General features: G+C 38.9%; 1 pseudogene; it reads right to left on the bottom strand.

Annotated features, from left to right (window-relative positions):
• Positions 1-14,122: 14,122 nt before the first annotated feature.
• LOC132651131 (zinc finger protein 850-like) overlaps positions 14,123-20,044 on the bottom strand; it is a 443,146-nt pseudogene continuing 437,224 nt past the window's right edge.

Consider the following 20,044-nt stretch of genomic DNA (forward strand, 5'->3'; position numbering starts at 1 on the left):
CTTGTTCAGTTTTCAGTTACATTTTTCTTCATCCTACAACAATTTTATTTAATTTTGTTTTGTTTTCTTTTTCTTTCTTTTTTTTTGTCAGACATATTCCCTCTATAGAGTCCTGGCTGTACTGAAATTCCCTATGTAGATCAGGCTGGCCTTGAACCTACAGAGATCTGCCTTCCTTGGCTTCCCAAGTGCTGGTGTTAAAGACCATGCCCAGCTTTCCCCACAACAATTTTGAAACAATAACAAACTTGAAAAAAGTTCCAAGTATGTACAGTTAATTGCTGTTTTACTTTCGATATTTTTGAGAGGAAGCTGCTGACCTTATGCCCTGTCACTCTGAGTGGTTTAGTGTCAATTTTATACAAACAAGAACGTTGTCCTACATAATGACAGTGCAGTTATTAAAAGGAAATTCATGCTGATATAGTATTCCAATTAATTTGGGTTTTTTTTACTATGTTATTACTCACAGAAATGTTGAAAGAAGTTGGTATATTTAAGTGTTGCATTGTTTTTTATCTCTTTAGTCTTTCAATATGGAACAGTTCCCTCATCTTTTTCATGATCTTGTTACTTTGATGACTATGGGTCAGTTATATTTTTTCTTTCTTCCTTAATTTATTAATTTGTTCATTTTACAGCCCACTCACAACCCTTCTCCCTCATCTCTTGCCAGTCCCAACCTCCCAAACACTTTCCCTGTACCTCCCCCAACCAACCCACCCAGGCACATCAAGTTATATCAGGATTAAGTACCTCCTCTTTCACTGTGGCAAGACAAGGCAGCCCTGCTAGGGAAATGGGATCCAAAGGGAGGCAACAGAGTCCAAGTCGAAGACAGCTCCTGCTCTAGCTGCTAGGGGACTGTCTTGAGGACAAGCAGCCCATCAGTTTCATATGTGTAAGAGGCCTAGGGCTAGTCCAGGCATGTTCTTTTGTTGGTGGTTCAGTTTCTATGAGGCCCCATGGTCCCATGTGAGCTGGCTATGTAGGTCTTCTTGTGGTTTCCTGCCTCTCCAGCTCTCTCAATCCTTCCTCTATCTCTTCCACAAGATTCCCAGAGTTCTGCCCAATGTTTGTTTGACTGGGGGTCTGTGAAACTGTTTCCATTATTTCCTGGATGAAGCCTCTCAGATGACAGTTATGCTGGTCTCCTGTCTACAAGCATAGCAAAGATATGAATAAATGATGAAGGCCCAGGCTTTAGGGTACTCCATTGCTTAGGGGTGAAAGAAGAGGATCAGCAAATGCATTTTGTGAACTTGGAAGAGATATTCAGCTCTCCCTAATAGATATTATTTTTCTTTTAGATGAGATGAGCCATAATACTTGTCTAGTTACATGGCTGTATAGAAGAGATTGTTTTCAAATTAAAACAAATTCTTTATATTTCTTTTTTCCTTTTTTTTGTGGGGGAGAGAAGGAGTCATCAAGACATGGACTCTGGGTGTGTAGTCCAGGCTGTTCTGGAACTCTTCCTCAGACTCACAGAGATCCACCTGCCTTTGCCTCAAAAGCACTGGGATTAAAGACTTGCACCACTTGATAAGCAGTCAGTACTCTTAATCACTGAGTCAACTCCAGTGCTTTTTAAATTTTTAATAGATATAATCATGTGACTATGTCTACATTAGTTGAATATAAATAGAATGATGAATATAATGTTTCAAAAGTGTTTTAAGGAGATAATGGTGTGTATTCCCTCCTAGCCTTTCTTTAGCTGAGACTGGAGATTGGCTGGGAGGTGGTGGCTTATCTTTAATCCCAGAATTTGGGAGGCAAGGCAGAGGCATTTGGATCTCTGCATTAATGGCCATCCTGGTCTATAGAAGTAGTTCCAGGACAGCCATGAAACCTACACAGAGAAACCCAATCCAAGCAAGCAAGCAATGGACTGGAGATGTAGCAGCCATCTTGGGTAAGAGTAACAGAGCAAAGAGCTAGAAAGAACCTGGATAACTAATGACTGACAGTAGGGTTGGCATAGCAGATCTAGATAGCTGCTCTGTGTTTTGTTTTTCTTTATTTTTAACATGATAAATAATAACATTATATGTTTAAAGCACTGTAAATCTGAGTTTTCAGTTTCATGCTGGCAAAAAAGGTATAAGGTGACAGGATAGGTTATCAGGATCCAGGGACATAGATAGTGAAGGAATGTTTTTCAGTGTCATGTGCAACTAATTGAGGGCATCATTGAGAGAAGCAGTTATTGAAGAACTTTGTGGTTGAATGTACAGATGATCTACTTATATGCAATGCACAGATAAGAGAAGACTGTAAAGTCTCCCTCCTTCCTGTGGTCTCCCATTTTTACTTGTGAGTATTTAACTCCATCATTGAACAGCAAATCATGAACTTCAAGTTCACTCTAATGAATTATGTACTCTTCTGAGAATTTATACAGGTTTTTTTTCCTTTTTTTCTTTCAGTTTTTGGTTGTTGTTTGTTTGTTTGTTTGTTTGTTTTCCCAAGATAGGGTTTCTCCACGTAGCTCTGACTATCCTGGAACTTCCTCTGTAAATCAAGAATGTTCTCAAACCCAGAGATCTGCCTGTCTCTGCCTCCAGAGCACGGCCAGGATTAAAGGTGTGTGCCATCACTGCTTGGCATAAAGGATCATTTTTAACTCTGACTTTTCTTATTTGATTCCTGTTTTTACTAACCAAATTGCAGAATATTGGTAGAAGGAATGATAAGAATTGAGGTTAGCTGCTTAAACACCCCCCATGTGAGAAATCTCATTGTGATAGGTATGAACATATGTTTGGAAAACTTTGAATGTGTTTTATTAAAACTTAAAAAGACCAGCTGCATGTACTAGTATGGTCTGGCTTTTTACCTTCCTTCCTTTCTTCCTTCCTTTCAACCTTCCTACTTTCCTTCCTTCCTTCTTTCTTTCCTTCCTTCCTTCCTTCCTTCCTTCCTTCCTTCCTTCCTTCCTTTTTACTTTTGAGACAGAATTTCCGCAGCCTAGTCTTACCTTTAACTCAATAGGAAGTTGCCACCAGTACTTGCAAACATTACATTTTAAGAGGAAAATACAAAGGACATATTTTTTGAGACAGGGTTGGTCTTTGTAGCTTGGATATGCTGGACTCATTTTGTAGACCAGGATGGCTTGGAAATTATAAAGATCCACCCGCCTCTGCCTCCCTGAGTTGCTGGAATTATAGGTGCCAAGATGCCCAACTTCAAATCTTTATTTTTTAAAAACATTTTATCTTCCTCTCTCAGTTTATTTTATTTTCACTTTTTATATTTTAAATTTTTGAAATAGGGTTTCTCTGTGTAGTCTTGGTTTTCCCATAACTCAGATCTGCTGGCTTCTGCCTCTCAAATTCTGGAACTAGAGGTGTTGGCCATCACCATCAGGATTAAATCTGTTTCTTAATGATATTTTACATACTAGTTAAAAGTTAGTTTTCCAGCATAGGGGCTGCTATAACAAAGTATCACAAATGTGGAGGCTTAAGACAACAGGTGGTTATTCTTGCATAATTTTGGGGGGTTTCTCTGAAATTTACTTGTCAGGAGGTAACTGCCTTTGAGGGCTTCTAGGGAAGAATATTCATCTCTTCTAGTTTCTGGTGGTCCCCATTGTTCTACCATTTATGGCACCATAATTCTAATTTTGTCCTCTCTTCATGTGGTTTTCTTTGTTTAAATATTTTTCATTTTTTTATAAAAACAATTTCTTTGTTCAGCCTGGTGGTACATGTCTATAATCCCAGCTATTTGGGGGACAGATGCTGGAAGATACCAAGTCCAAGGCTTTTGTGAGTTACAGAATGAGTTCAAGGCCTGAATGGGAAACTTAATCTCAAACAAAAAATAAAATGTAGAAAAATGTCTGTGGTCAAAGCTCAGTATAGTGAAGCAGCTGCCTAGTGAGGCCCCAGGTTCAATTCTCAATCCTGGGTGTTGGGGAGTATTAGGAGGCCTTGGTTTGCCTTGTTATTTACTTTTCTTTCTTCTTTTCCTCCCTTCTTCCCTTCTTTTTTCCCTGTACTAGGGACTGTACCTTGAAAACGCAATTTTTTCTCTCTTTCCGCTCCTTCTCTTGCTCCCTCTCTTTCCTTCCCCCCTCTTACTTCCCTACCAGACTGAGCTACATGCCCAGCCTTGTTTTTTTTTTTTTCTATAGCCAAAGACTGTTATAATGGCTAACTCAAACTGTCGGGTTGACTCACGTGAGAGGAAAGAACCTTAAATAAAATTTGGCTTCCATCAGATTGCCATGGGGGCAATTGCTAATTGATGTAGGAGGGCACAGTCCATTGTGGAAGTACCACCTGCAGGTGGATGGTACCATTCCTGCAGGTGGGCCTGGGCTGTATAAAAAAGGTAATTGAGCAAGCCAATGAGTATTGTTCCTTCATGGTTTCTGCCTCAGTCCCTGCTTTGAGTTTTTGCCATGTCTTCCCTCGATGGATTATAAACCAGATAAACCCTTTCCAAAGTTGCTCTGATCAGTGTTTATCACAGCAACAGAGAAACAAACCAGGACAATGGTTAAACCATAGAAAAACAGGGAATAAAGTTCCATAAGTAAAGCAGGTTTTAGTTTCATGAGGTTTACATTCTACCTTAGGGAAGGAAAGCACAGAACTTAATCTAATATTCAGTATTTCCAAAAAATGGAATAATTTTTCTCTGTATTCTGTAAGTAAAATTAGTAGAAATAGGTATCATGTCCGCCAGAATTAGCTTTCAGAAAGCTGTAAACACTGTGTTTTAGTGTTGAAGTCTAGGGAATCACTGCTAAAGACTTTCAAATCCTTGTCATTCCTTTTCAGCTACATGTACTAATCAGGTAACACCTTGGGAAAATGCGGCTTTACTGGAAAAAAAAGTTAATTGCAGACTGGTGGCCTAGTCTCCTCTCTTTCTTTCTTAGCAAGTTGTATGACCTGTTCACTGTTTACTTGTGATAATGAGCTTTGAAGCTTTTGAAGGCATTGTTAAAGGACTCAAAGGCATTGTATGAGTAGTTAATAATGGTTGAGAAGTAAGCCTCACCTGGGGCATTTCTGTCCTTCTAAGCAGTCAAGATTACACACTCTGGTTTTTCTAGAATTCTTGCCTTGTTGTTCTTTTATTTTCACATGGACCTTTAACAGTTTAAAAGAATTAGGAATTCATAATCTTTGGAGATGAATATAAATTTCACTATGCTTTTTTTACATTATTGTTTATTATCATGTATTACAATTTATTCAAATTGTACTGTGTCTGTGTCCCCATCCCTCATATCTATCCGATCACACCCTCCTTCCCTCTTCTGCCCCTAAGCCCCTCCCCTAGTCTTCTGATAGGCAATGTCCTACTCCCCTTCTATTTGACCCTAGCCTTTCACGATGTTTTATACAAGTATTCCTCCTATTGTTGCACACATATTTTTACAGTAAGCTATCCTTCTCTCTAACATCTATCATCCATTTATCATCTATATCATATATCTATTATACACACACACACAAGGTTGTGAAAATGTTATTTCTTCCATAAATATGTTTCAAAAATTGATCCAAAAGAGTGATTTAAAGTCAAAAGTTTGAAGGAAATGAAATGCATGTGTCACTTTGTCTGTTATGGCCTAAGCCTTGGAATGTTGACATCACTGTGGTTTCTCCCTCTGACTACTACAGAATGTTTACACTTCAGTGGTTTGTATACAGACTGCTGTAGCCATTTTTGGTTAGCACCAGCAAAGAAAAAAATAATTTCATGCTCAATGAGAGTTTCTCTATTCCAGGCTCCACTGTGAAGGTATTTTTAAATGACTGTTATTATTCTCTTGATAGACTAGTGGTTTCGAGAAGTGTTCAGTCTTGATTTCTCTAGAACATGTGAACTAATTCTTAACAGTTCCTTCATGACAACTACTCCTGTTAGAAATAGTCAATACCATTACCCCAAAGAAACACAGTTATCATGTCAAAGAGGTATGCTCTGAGATATACAAGAGAATGATATCTATGTATCTTCAATACTATCTGCCTAAGTTATGAGAGATTATATTCTGTTTCATCTAGTTGTTTTACCCACTATGTCAACAAAGATTTGTTGGAAACTGGTCAGATTTCAGCCCAAAGTCCAACAACATTCTGGGTTTAAACATTTATTTGTCACTATTTTAACACTGATTCAGCTAGATAGGAATGACTTTCTGGACATAAGCATTTAATTTCAAGTTCATCATAAAACTGAGTTGACAATATTTTATAAAATACCTTTACATTATTGCCTGGTGTGTTTGATGACAACCATTGCCAATGCTTCTCTTTGACTCTTCTATTCACAGGTATCTTTAATCCTCCCCAAGTAAAAACTGTGGCTTCTCAGTACCTATTCCTTGAATGGTGTAACATGATTTAGGCATAGTAATATTCACTTAACAAAATATGTACTTTAAATATTCAAACTGTATGTGCAGGGACAGCAAAGAGACCAGCAAAATAGTAGCCACTCCATTATTACAGGGAATGATTTTATTATTGGGTCAGAGAGGAAAAATGTTCAGAGGCACCTGGAAGAGTTCAGAGCAGAGAGTAAAAGAAGCAGACTTGATATGACCGAGGCTGTCTAGAAGAGAATAGAGATTATTAGGAGAAAAGTAGAGATAGCTTACACCGAGACAAACTGTGATTTCATAAATGCATAGGCTGAACCTAGGTCCCTATACACATATGTAGCAGATGTGCAGGATACTCAACATGTGGGTCCCCTAACAATTAGACTGAGAGCTTTCTTTGACTCTGTTTCTTGCCCTTAGTTTCTTTTCCCCAAGCGGTGATGTCTTGCCTGTCATTAGTGAGACAAGATGCTCTTAGTACTGCCTGATGTGATGTGTCAGCATGGGTTGGTACATTTAGGGTGTCTCTCAGAAGAGAAAAAAAAAGGGAGAGGGGAAGAATGATTTGGGGACTGTGAGGAAAGAAGGGAGGGGTGTATGGTGAAGATATAAATTTAATAAGTTAATTAGTGGAAAAAGACAGGGTATTTCTAGAATATTTAGAAGATTTGGATAGTGCAAGGAGAGATTAGGATGTTTGGGAAGGGACAGGAATCTAAATGTGTGTTTTGAGATGTGTAACAAGAACATTTACTTCCCCTTCAGGTAACCTGGAGGCCACCATGGGTGTTGGTATTCTGATAGGAGCCACAGGGCAATAGAGATCCTCAGGTCCCTTTTGTTGGAACAAGGAGAATGATTACTTTGATGAACAAAAAGTATTTCACAAATTTTTGCTGAATGCTGTTTTTTATGTTTTTTTTTTTTTCTTATTTGGTTCTAATAACCCAAATTCCTTTGATAATGCATGTTGAGCAGGTCTAAACTGGCATTTTTGAATATTTGCACTCCCTGGGACTGAACTAATTTCAACTGTTAGGAAGGCCTGATTACTTTCATCACATCTATTCATGTCCTTTTAAATAGTAATGGGTTTAGTTATGACATGCCATTATATAGATATCCTTCTGATGTGTTTTTGTTTCCAATATTCAAATGTCATTTTTTTATAATTTTTATTTTTTATATTAATTACATGTTGTTTATTTGTATCCCAGCTGTAGTCCCCTTCCTCATTCCCTCTCAATCCCTCCCTCCCTCATCTTCTCCCTGCCCCTCTCCAAGTTGACCAATTGGGGAGGTCTTTCTCCCCTTCCCTCTGACCATAGCTTATCAGTTATCACCAGGACTAACTGAAAGTATTCCTCTGTGGCCTAGCAAGGCTGCTCCTCCCTCGGGTTTTGGGGGTAGGTCAAAGAGTTTGCCACTGAGTTCATGTCAGAGACAGTCCCTGTTCCTCTTACTAGGGTACCCACTGGTATGCTGAGCTGCCATAGTCTATGTCTGAGCAGGGGTTCTAGGTTATATCCATGCATGGTCCTTGGTTGGAAAATCAGTTTCAGAAAAGACCCCTGTGGCCAGATATATTTGGTACTTGTGGAGCTCCCATCCTCTCCTAGTCTTACTAACTCCCCCTTCTTTCATATGATTCCCAATACTCTGCCCAAAGTTTGGTTATGGATTCTGATGTCCCTCAAAGGATGAATCGATACAGAAACTGTGTTACATTTACACAATGGAATACTACAGCAATTAAAAACAAGGCAATCATGAAATTTGCAGGCAAATGGTGAAATATAGAAAAGATCTTCCTGAGTGAGGTGTCCCAGCAGCAGAAAGACACACACGGTATATACTCAATTATACATAGGTACTAGACCTATAAAATGGGATAAACATACTAAAATCTGTACACATAAAGAAGCTAAACAAGAAGAGGTTCTGGAGTAAGATGGGTCCTCATTTTGCAAGACAAATGGGATGGACATTGGAAGTAGGAGAAAACAAGAAACAGGACAGGAGCCTACCAGAGAGGACCTTGGAAAGACTACCTAGCAGCATATCACAGCAGATGCTGAGACTCATAACTAAATGTCATAATTTTAATATCACTATTATTCAGTAAAATATCTTAATGAGGAACTTTACAGTCTGGTGGAATTTTGTTATCTTAATTAGAACTGTATAATGACATGTGTTAATGAAATAAAACACTTTGCAAGAGCTAAAAATTTTTAATGTTACCAAAACACAATCATTTTAAAGACAGGCATTCTAATTTTGAATAATTTGTCCATGGTTATTATATGTTCAATGTATACTACATATTTTATTATAAAATTGACAGAATATCTCTTCAGTCAAAATTCTTTGTGTCTCCAGGATTAACATATAAAATTTACTATATATTAATAAGCATGTGTAGTCCTCTCCACTCTTCAAAACTTTCTGACTTCTTTGTGCTTGAAACTTTCTGACTATATCTCAGTACAGTGCAGTCATCTTTAAAATCGGCTGTGATTTTTACATGTGTTTTATTCTAAGGTTCACAGACTTAATGATTTTGAATGCTGCTTTTTTCACATGGACCTTTAACAGTTTAAAAGAATTAGGAATTCATAATCTTTGGAGATGAATATAAATTTCACAATGCTTTTTTACATTACTGTTTATTATTATCATTTATTATAATTTATTCAAATTGTACTGTGGCTGTGTCCCCCTCCCTCATCTCCATCTGCTCACATCCTCCTTCCCTCTTCTGCGCCTAAGCCCCTCCCCTAGTCCACTGATAGGCAAGGTCCTACTCCCCTTCTATTTGACCGTAGCCTATCACGATGTTTTATACAAGCATGCCTCCTATTGTTGCACACATATTATTACAGTTATCTAGCCATCCATCTCACATCTATCATCTGTCTATCTATCATCTTTGTCATATATCTATTACACACACATACATACATATTGTTGTGAAAATCTGTTATTTCTTTCAAAGAAACGTGGTTCAAAAATTGTTCAAAAACAATGTTTTAAATCAAAAGTAATCCAATCAAAAATGGGGACAGAGCTAAACATAGAATTTTCTGTAGAGGAATATCTCAGAGAAACACTTAAAAATGCTCAATGCCCTTAGTTATCAGAGAGATGCAAATCAAAATGACCCTGAGATTTCACCTTACACCCATCAGAATGGCTAAGATCAAAAGCTCAAAAGACTATTCAGGATTGTGGTACCCTCAGCTACAGACCAAGATAAGGGCATATGAGACCACATCTCAAGAAAGAGAAAAAAAGAGTGAACTAGTGGGCAGTGATGAACAGAGAAAGTAGCAGAAGATTTGATGGACTCGACATAGGGTTAGCAGGAGCTGCAGCAGGTTGATGGGTGCAGCAGCTTGACAGGCACAGTGAGAGGTCTTAGGCACATTAGTAGTCTCCAGTGCAGGGCGAGCTCATGCTGTGTCCACCCATCCATATCTCTCTGTCTGTCATTCTCAATTTTTAAGTAGATTTAATTTATCTGTGTGCATGTGGGTATACATGCCTGTCAAAGGCCAGAAGAGGGTAAGAGATGCCCAAGAGCTAGAGGTGGTTGTGAGCCACCTGATACAGGTTCTGGGAAGCCTAAAACAGTCGTCTGCAAGAGCAGTATGTGTCTTAATTACTGAGCTATATCTTCAGTCCAGTTCTCTGGGTTTTGATGGGACAAGCAGTTGGAAACATGAAGCCCAAGTTTGTCTGGAACTCATCATCCTCCCTCAGCTTCTTGTCCTCCAATTACAAGTCTGCACCTTCATGCCTGCCAGTCTTTTTCTTGAATGGTTTCAGGTACTCATTTTGTGTTCCAGGCCACAGACTGCAGATAACAGTGAAACTGACTTTAGCTCTGTGTCCCTGAGGGCATACAGAGTGTTTCCTCTGTTGTTAGAGCGAAGCTAGGGTAGAACTGCCACCCTGCTAGGGATTTAAGAATCATGCTGGGACTGTTTTGTCTAGTGTTGATCTGTGGATCCCAGGTTTCTATAGATCTGAGGTTGGAGCTCTGTGCCTCAGTACCCAAGTGGTAATCAGCAGCAGGTGAGTGCAGCAGTCATGCATGCAGCAGGACGCTAGATCCTGGAGCCTGTGGGAACCCAGAAACTTTTCCTAAACTGCTGTCCTGAGTTTGGAACTGATGTTTCCCCCACCCTATGGTTACCTCCCAACAGGGTGACCCAGTCTGTCCTGTTTTCGGGTCCACAGTTCAGTCTAGGATGTTGAGTAGAACACACAGGAGCAGGTAAGTGGCTCTATGCTGCTGACTGGGCATCTGAAGGAACCCAAAAACTTTTCATGAGAAGTTGTTGGGGGAGTGTGGGGGAATTCCACTGGATGCCCTGAGGTTGGACTTGATGTTTCTTTCACCATGGGGTTTCCTCCCAACAGGAAACCTGGTCCCTGGTGCTTTGGTGCCCACAGTTCTGTGTGGGAGAGTGATTTGGGCAGACAAGCAGCTCTCTGGCCTGAGCACCTTCTAGAGCCCAGACCTTTTTCAGGGATTTTCTGGGTGACCTGAGGTCTGGCGTGATTGCTTCCTACTCCATGGGGTTTTTTCTAGCCTGGAAATCCCAATCTCTGGTGTTGTGGGGCCCACAGTACATTCTGGGATGGTGACCAGAGCACACAGTCATGTGGCTCTGGGCTGGTGACCTATTGCCTGCAGGGACCCAGGAACTCTTCCATGGTTTATCTGGGTGGCCTGAGAAAAGAAGCGATTACTTTCCACTCCATGGGGTTTGTTCTTAACTTGGAAACACAATTGCTGTTGTTTTAGGGCTCAGAGTTTGGTCTGTTGCTTGCTGTGTAGTCACTGCTCTACTGCTCTGCAGAAACTGTCCTCTTGGTACCACCATCTTTGATTCTCCTTTCTTTTATTAAACATTTTTTTTTAATTTTTTCTTTTCTTTTTTATTTTAATAATTACAGTTTATTCACTCTGTATCCCAGATGTAGCCCCTCCACCATCCCCTCTCAATCTCACCCTCCCTCCCTCTTCTTCTCCTATGTATCTCACCCAGTCCAGTGATAGGGGAGGACTTCCTCCCCTTCCATCTGACTATAGTCAATCAGGTCTCATCAGGACTGGCTTCTTTGTCTTTCTCTGTGGACTGGAAGGATAGTTCCCCACTCAGGTGGAGCTGATCCAAGAACTAGCCCACAAGTTCATGTCAGAGATGGTCCCTAGTACTATTATTGGGAACCCTCTTGGATACAGAGACGCATTGGACTATTTCTGTGTAAGGGTTCTAATTTTTCTCCATGCATGGTCCTTGTTTAGCGTATCAGTCTCAAAAAGACTCCTGTGCCCAGACCTTTTGATTCTGTTGTTCTCTTTGTGGAGCTCCTGTTCCATCCAGATATTTCTATCTCCCCCTTCTTTCATAACATTCCCTGCACTCTGAAAATGTTTAGCTCTGAATCTCAGCATATGTTTTGATACCCTGCTGGGTAGAGTCTTTCAGAGGACCTCTGTGATAGGTTCCTGTTATTTTGCAGACAATTAGGAATAGTCATACCTCAAGATCCAGCCATACCACGCCTAGGCATATATCCAAAAAATGCTCAAGTATACAACTAGGATATTTGCTCAACCATGTTCATGGCAGCTTTACTTGTAATAGCCAGAAGCTGGAAACAAGCCAGTTGTCCCTCAGTTGAGGAATGGATAAAGAAATTGTGGTACATTTACACAATGGAATACTACTCAGCAGTTAAAAACAAAGAAATCATGAAATTTGCTGGCAAATGGTGAGATCTAGAAATTATCATCCTTAGTAAGGTATCTCAGAAGCAAAAAGACACACATGGTACATACTCACATATAAGTGGATATTAGACATATAATATAGGATGCTCATACTAAAATCTGTAGACCTAGGGAAGGTAATCAAGAAGGAAGACCATGGTAAGATGCTTACTCTTTTCTTTCTTTATATCTTTTTTTTTTTTTTTGAGCAAGGGCATTTACCCAGACTGAACTCAAATTTTTGCTCTCTGGTTTTGTTTTTCTAATTCTTTTTTCTTTTATTAATTATTTTTAATTTTTTCACAGTTTATTCATTATATATCCTGACTGAAGGCCCCTCCCTCAACTCCTACTGGTCACATCCTTTCTCTTCCCTCTATCCCACTCAAAAGATGAGTTTCCCTCCTCTGCCATCCACCTATGTCTTATCACAGTACTACTCAGCTATTAAAACAAGGAAGTAATATTTCTGTTTTTATTACTTCTCCATAGGCCACTCTGCTCAGGTCAGAAGACTCCATATCCTGAAGCTTGCCTGCAACCTTACTGTGAAATTAACACTAAGCATAACTCATTTTACAGAGTCCCACTCACAAGACAATGTTTAATTGACCATCTCACATCCAGAAACATGTGAAATATGAAATGCTATGAAGTCTGAAACATTTGATCACAAGCACTTCAAAGAACTTGGTTCTCCTTCTGTCTAGAGGAACCACCTCAGGAAATAAGTTCAAATTGAATTCCAGAAAACAGAGGCTATATACCCCTTGGGAAATGATTGGGATGCTCCATGGATAGGTGTATATAATCATTCAAAACTAGGTACTTCAAGAATGCTTGATTTGCATTAGATAGCACATTCCTATCATATGAACAAGAGCATAGATCCTAATCATCCTATATTTAAAAGGAGGAGAGAGTTAGCAGGGATCAGTGTCAAAAGCCATCTATTAAATTTGTCTAGTAGCATCTATGTCTAAAGACACTCCCCAGTTGAAGTCAGACAGAAAACTCACCCTTACATTGTTACACAACTAGGCCAGCAGCAGGGTCATACATGGAAGAGAAAGCCTCCTCGTTCACATCTCAAAATTCAGTCTGGGTTGTGATGGTTTTCAATAGAACCCCTGGAACAATATATATGTATACACAAAGAAACTTCTACAGGCTACCACTGTTATATTACTCTCAGAGAACTTCCTGGCTGGTGTTAGTTCACCATTCCCTACATATTCATCCACTGGACTGAACTTTTCTTGTCTAAAGTGAGGCAATTGAAAACAGTAAATGTTGAGAATCAGATTTATCAATAAGTCTTCCCTAAACACATTTTATAATACTTTTGCATGTAATTGATATTCACCATTCATTGTATTCTTTTTAAAAATAATTTTATTTGCTTTAAATTCCAATTGTAGTCCCACTCCCTTCTCTCCCCCATTACTACCCTCCATTCCTATTGCCCCCATTCCCTTTCCCCGTCCCCTTCACAAAAGGGAAGTCATTTCCATTGAGCTAGTTTTTCAGTTCTGTTGGATCTCAGTAGACCAAAGAACACAAAGGCCTTTCTATATTGCTTATAGTCAAAGAATTCCTCTCCAGTAAGGATACTTTTATGATGATGATGACTCTAGATTTGTGCAAGGCTTCACCATTTTAACACATTCAAAAGTTCTCTCCAGTATGAATCCTTTCATGATGATGAAGATTATAAAAATACGGAATGGTTTCACCATGTTAAAAGCACTGTCCATTAGGATTTCTTTCATGAGTGTGAGGATGATTCTGAAGTGCAAAAGTTTTTTCACATTGGTCAAAGTCAGATAGCTTTTTTCCAGTATGTTTTCTTTTATGTATTAGGCGATGTTATGTGCAAAGGCTTTGCCACACAGTTAATTTATATGGTTTCCCTCCAGAATGTGTTGTTGTCTTAGGAGATGACTGTTATATGCAAAGGTTTTATCACACTATCCTCACCAGGCTTCTCTCCACTGTGCGTTTTTTCATGTTTCCGGAGACAGCTGTGCAAAGGCTTTATCATATTGGGTATATTCATAAGGTTTCTTTCCAGTATGTGTTCTTTTATGGCTTATGAGATTATTGTTGCGTGCAAAGGCTTTACCACACTCATTAAATTCATAAGGTTTCTCTCCATTGTGTGTTCTTGTATGGCTTATGAGATGACTGTTTTGTGCAAAGGCTTTACAACACTGGTTACATGTATAAGGTTTCTCTCTAGTGTGTGTTCTTTTATGCCGTATGAGAGTACTGTTATGTGCGAAGGCTTTACCACACTGATTACATTCATGAGGTTTCTCTCCAGTGTGTGTTCTTTTATGACTTAAGAGATGATTGTTTTGTGCAAAGGCTTTACCACACTGGTTACATTCATAAGGTTTCTCTCCAGTGTGTGTTCTTTTATGCCGTATGAGAGTACTGTTTTCTGCAAAGGCTTTACCACACTGGTTACATTCATAAGGTTTCTCTCCAGTGTGTGTTCTTTTATGGCTTATGAGATGACTGTTTTCTGCAAAGGCTTTACCACACTGGTTACATTCATAAGGTTTCTCTCCAGTGTGTGTTCTTTTATGGCTTAAGAGATGACTGTTTTCTGCAAAGGCTTTACCACACAGGTTACATTCATAAGGTTTCTCTCCAGTGTGTGTTCTTTCATGGCTTATGAGATGACTGTTTTTTGCAAAAGCTTTACCACACTGGTTACACTCATAAGGTTTCTCTCCAGTGTGTGTTCTTTTATGGCTTATGAGATTACTGTTTTGTGAAAAGGCTTTGCCACACTCATTACATTCATATGGTTTCTCTCCAGTGTGTGTTCTTTTGTGGCTTATGAGATTACTGTTTTGTGAAAAGGCTTTGCCACACTCATTACATTCATATGGTTTCTCTCCAGTGTGTGTTCTTTTATGCCGTATGAGCTGACTGTTTTTTGTAAAGGCTTTACCACATTGATTACATTTGTAAGGCTTCTCTCCAGTATGTGTTCTTTCATGGCTTTTGAGACCAGTGGTATGGTGGAAGGATTTACCACATAGAGTGCATTTAAAAGGTTTCTCTTCAGTACGACTGCTTTCATGCCTGCAAAGATAATTGGCACATGTGAAATATTGACCACAGTCATTTCATTACACTAATAAATATATTTATCTATATGAATCAATTTTATAATTTGGTCTAATGATAAAGAAGAATCAAATCTTAAAGTTTTATCATTTTATTTACATTCATGGCATTCCCCTTCATTATGGGTATTTTTGAAGATCTCTGTGATGGTAAGAGCATTTATTATGTGGTTCACTTTTATAGCATCATTTTTCTATAGGAGGTTTTCTCGTGTATATGAAGAGTATTATAAGGATTCAGAGTTTTACCAAAGCAATCCCATTCACAAATTTTTGTACAGTATGAATGACACTTCATTTACAAAGTGAGCCAGGACAAGCAGAAGAAGTTCCAAATTTCTAGTATTCATAGGTATTTTCAGCAGTATGATTTTGCTGATGAATTCTCAGTGAAGTTGCAAAACCAATTAACTGTTACCTTTTATCACATTCAGAAAATCTACTCAAAGTGAGGACTTCTACAAAATTAATTATTCTTGGAGAAACACAGGTACACTGCTTCTTTCAATATCTCTATGCTCATGTGTCTTATAAACATTGTGACATATGATATACCAATTTAAATTACAAGAATAATAAAAGATTCCCACATTGAATTAACACGTTTTTTTTTGTTCATCATAGACATGTCATATAGGGATTAAGGTTTCTCCACAATTATATTCTTGACTCTCATAAGCTGCTCCTTTCACTAAACTTTACAGTGTTACTACATGAATATGTGTAACACTGGTTGTACTATGAAATATCTGCTCATTAGAAGGTTTTGAAACATAGTGATCACCTATTCAATGTGTATACCTCTTACAATATCTGAGTAGATAGAATGAGACTAAACAGATTGGCAGTTTAACTCAGTAGCTGTAATGTCTATATGATTTCAATGGTATTTTCTGTTACAACATTATTTTGTTTTCTTCTATCTTAGGGGAGTGCCTTGCAAATACAAATCAGATACCTGACATTGAGGTACGTGGAATTGTGAGATTTTAATGATCATCAGTACACTTAAAACAGTGCTCTTTTTACACTGTTGCTTTTCTTTAAAACCTCCAGGACACAGCCAGGTGTGCTGGTATATTCCTTTAATCCCAGCATTTGTGGAGGCAGAAGCAGGCAGATCTGTGTGATTTTGAGATCACATTGTTCTAACAAGCAAGTCTAAGTCAAGCCACAGTACACAGAAAAAAAAAACTATTTCAAAAACAGAAAATAAAAAGCAGCCAACAAACAAACAAACAAACAAAAAACAAACTTCCAGGACACATTAAAATTTCTTAAGATTCATATCTATATCAGTGTGCAAATAAAGTTACCTTTTATTACTTGTAGAACTTTGAAAATGTTCTTCAATGGTATGGTCTTCCCAATTGTAGCCTAAAATAGAGTACCAGAAAATATATATGACTGGAAATATCATATTATTATTAAAGCAAAACTTAAATCACTATCTTCTATGACCCTTAGAACCATGCCTGATTTATTCACCTCATTCCTCCTCATTCTCAATTGGAATCATAGAACAGGATCAATAACAAAGTAAGACTTGTCTCCTTATTTTAAAAGTGAAAGAAAATTTGCTGTCTTACCTATCGCAGTGAGGTTTTTACAGGTCTCTAACATCACATCATTGTAGAGTTGTTTCTGTGATGGTTCCAGCAAAGCCCACTCTTCTTGGCTGAATTTCACATGCACATCATTGAAGGTCACTGAAATCTAAAATATGCCATGCATTTGTACAACAGAAAGGGTAGCAACAATATAAATTTATACTTCATTGGCAATAGAATCATATAATTCTAGTGCTGCTTCCATTTATTTTCTGACACAGAAGTGCTAGTGTTAGATAGTTGGGTGCTGTGCATCAGGTGAACAAGGGGAGAAGAAAAAGCTTAAAGTTTAGATTGTAAGGAAAACCAAAGGCATGCTTTGGAAACCTTTCTAAAGGCGTTTCATTAGTTTGTAAAGCATGAATATGAATTAGACATTAGTTGGGTTCTTGAGTGATGTATGAATCATCTTTAGTTACTTGGGCAAGTAGGTCAGGACCCTGTCATGAGACAGGTGGAAGGAAAAAACACAGTCATCATATCTTATCTAGCAACAAATGAGATGTGGCTATCAGGTGACAGTGAACAGATGGGTGGTGTCAGTCAAAAGACAACATGGCACTGGATATCATGTTTTGACCAGGGATCAGAGATTTGGCATACCAGTATATGAAAATGGGGGCTCATATATTTGTGGAAGGGAAATTGTACTACAGTGAATAGATGGATAAAAATAATGTGAGTGGCAAGCAACAATAATCATAGCTGATAACATCATATTTCTGAGTTCCCAGACAAAAGAAAAGGCATAGAACACATGATTATTCTTTGATCATTGTTTTGTATATTTTCCTTTCTAAATCATGTATAGTCTATAGTTTAAAATGAAGATTAAAACTTTTCTATTAAAAAATAAGTGTGAATGTTATCACTAAGTCATTTTAGAGGAAAACAGAATAACAAAGTTTAACTGTGTCATATCTGAATAGAATAGAGGTTTGTAATAGTCATGGCAATTAATGTGGACAAAGACAAACAGAGAGAAGAGAGCAAAATAGAAAGAGAGAGACAGAGACACACAGAGAGAAATTAACAGATGAACAGTACTAAGTACACACCAGAGAAATTTATGAACAGTGTCTAACTACAAAAAAAATTATGGACAAGCTGGTATAGTCTGTCATGCCTTTAATTCCATCACTCAGGAGGCAGACACAGGTATATCTTATTGAATTGGATGCCAGCATGATCTATACAAAGAGTTCTAGGACAGCCAAAACTATATAGTAAGACAGAGTCTCCCCTTTAATTCAATAAAACAAACATAAAAGATGGAAAGAACTGAGAGGTGTTTACTGAAGCTTCTACAAGAAATTATACATTCACTCCAGTTGTATATTCAATTTCCAGAAATCTACAATGCCCTAGCTTAAACTGTAACTTTAATAAGATCTACTAAAAGGAATGCATGTTTAAATAGCTAAAAATACAAAGATGACAATATTAGCAATGTAAATGATGATATATGTAAGCAACATAAGGCAGGAGAGATGGCTCAGCAGTGAGGAGCTCTTGCTGCTCTTGCAAATAATTGGTCTGAAATGTCAGTGTTTAACTGGGACCCACTATTATCAATTGCTATAAGTTCATGAGTTCTGAACACATCTTTGGACTATTGTGACGATCAGGCACACAAGAGGTTCATGTTCATGACTACAATCAAAATACTCATATTCATTTAAAATTAAAAACAGATTCCAGATTGCAGGGCTGATTGCATACTGATCAGCGGGGTAACAGAGACTGCACAGTGACAAATAGTTGGAACAGTTGGTCCCTAAACAATATTGACTGTGTTTACCAGGTGATAAGAAAGCCAATGATGAGAAAAACAATTGGGTTCAACCTCAGAGCACCCAGCTAATCCCTGGAAAATTTCCTGGGCTGTTTTGGCAGGAATAAGGTTTTCAAGGAAATAGACCCAAGAAGTGTGTCCTGATCACCTTCCCAGTCTGAACTGTGTGCCCCAGAGCACCAGAGACTGGGAGTCCCACTCTCAAGAAAAACCCACAGGGAAGGAAGCAAGTGGGACTGACTGAATGCCATCCAGTATATCCATGGAAAAGGTCCTGTAGACTTGCAGGTGCACAGCAGCCAGCCCTGAGTGGGACTTCAGCCGCCAGACCCACGTAACCAACTCTCCATCACAGACAGAACTGTGTACCCCAGGGCACTAAAGGATGGGTTTCCCTGTAGAAAGAAAACCCCACAGGGAGGTAAACAGCAGGTCCCAGCTTAGAGCACTCAGCTGACCCGCCCACCACCACTACCAACACCACCACCATGACCACATATGGGAATATTATCAGAAAATTTTTCCAGGTTTCTGTCCAGTCACCAGCTTGGAGCCACCATTCGCAAGCACCTATGCACTCTACACCCCCCCCAACACTACAGACTGGGTCTTCCTGTTGGGAGAAAGCCCAAAGGTGGGGGAAATATCTGGCCCTACCTCAGGACACCTAGCTCCAGAAAAGTTTCAGTTATCCACAGGCTCCAGACTCTAGCCTCCTGCTGCACACATGAGAGTGGTGCACACCTGCCACTGATTACCACTTGGGTACTGGGGCACAGAGCTCCAAACTCAGACCTACAGAATCCTGGGTTCCCTGAGATCAACTGCTCCAAGGGACAACCAGTCATCCCTAACTAAACTGACCAAACCATGGGGCACTCAGGTTACAGTAGCAGCTCACTAAATTTACAGAAAGAAACCCAGCAGCAGGGCAGCTATCTCCAGAATTTCTCTGGGTGAGAGGATAGCCCCCTTTACTAACAAAGGCCAAAATTATTGCTCAGGTCTGTATGTCTGAGGTGAGCTGTGGAAATTATTAAAAAACACCTGCCATTCAGTGACCATACCCAAAAAGCTGAGGAGACCTCCTTTGGAAAAAATCATCTTCCTGCCAAGGGGATTCGACCCACCACAGGATTCCAGAAAGTACCAGAAACAAACACCCAACACCTAAGATAGCCCAATGGGTAGAGGCCAGCGTAAAAGCTCAACCATCAAAATATAGAACAATATGGCATATCCAGAACCCAGTTATTCAGGAACAAGCAACCTTGGATACCCCAGCATAAAGACAATTTCAGGCCAATCTCCCTTATGAACATTGATGCAAAAATACTCAACAAAATACTT

The sequence above is a fragment of the Meriones unguiculatus genome (assembly GCF_030254825.1).
Source record: "Meriones unguiculatus strain TT.TT164.6M chromosome 13 unlocalized genomic scaffold, Bangor_MerUng_6.1 Chr13_unordered_Scaffold_40, whole genome shotgun sequence".
NCBI classification, from domain to species: domain Eukaryota; kingdom Metazoa; phylum Chordata; class Mammalia; order Rodentia; family Muridae; genus Meriones; species Meriones unguiculatus.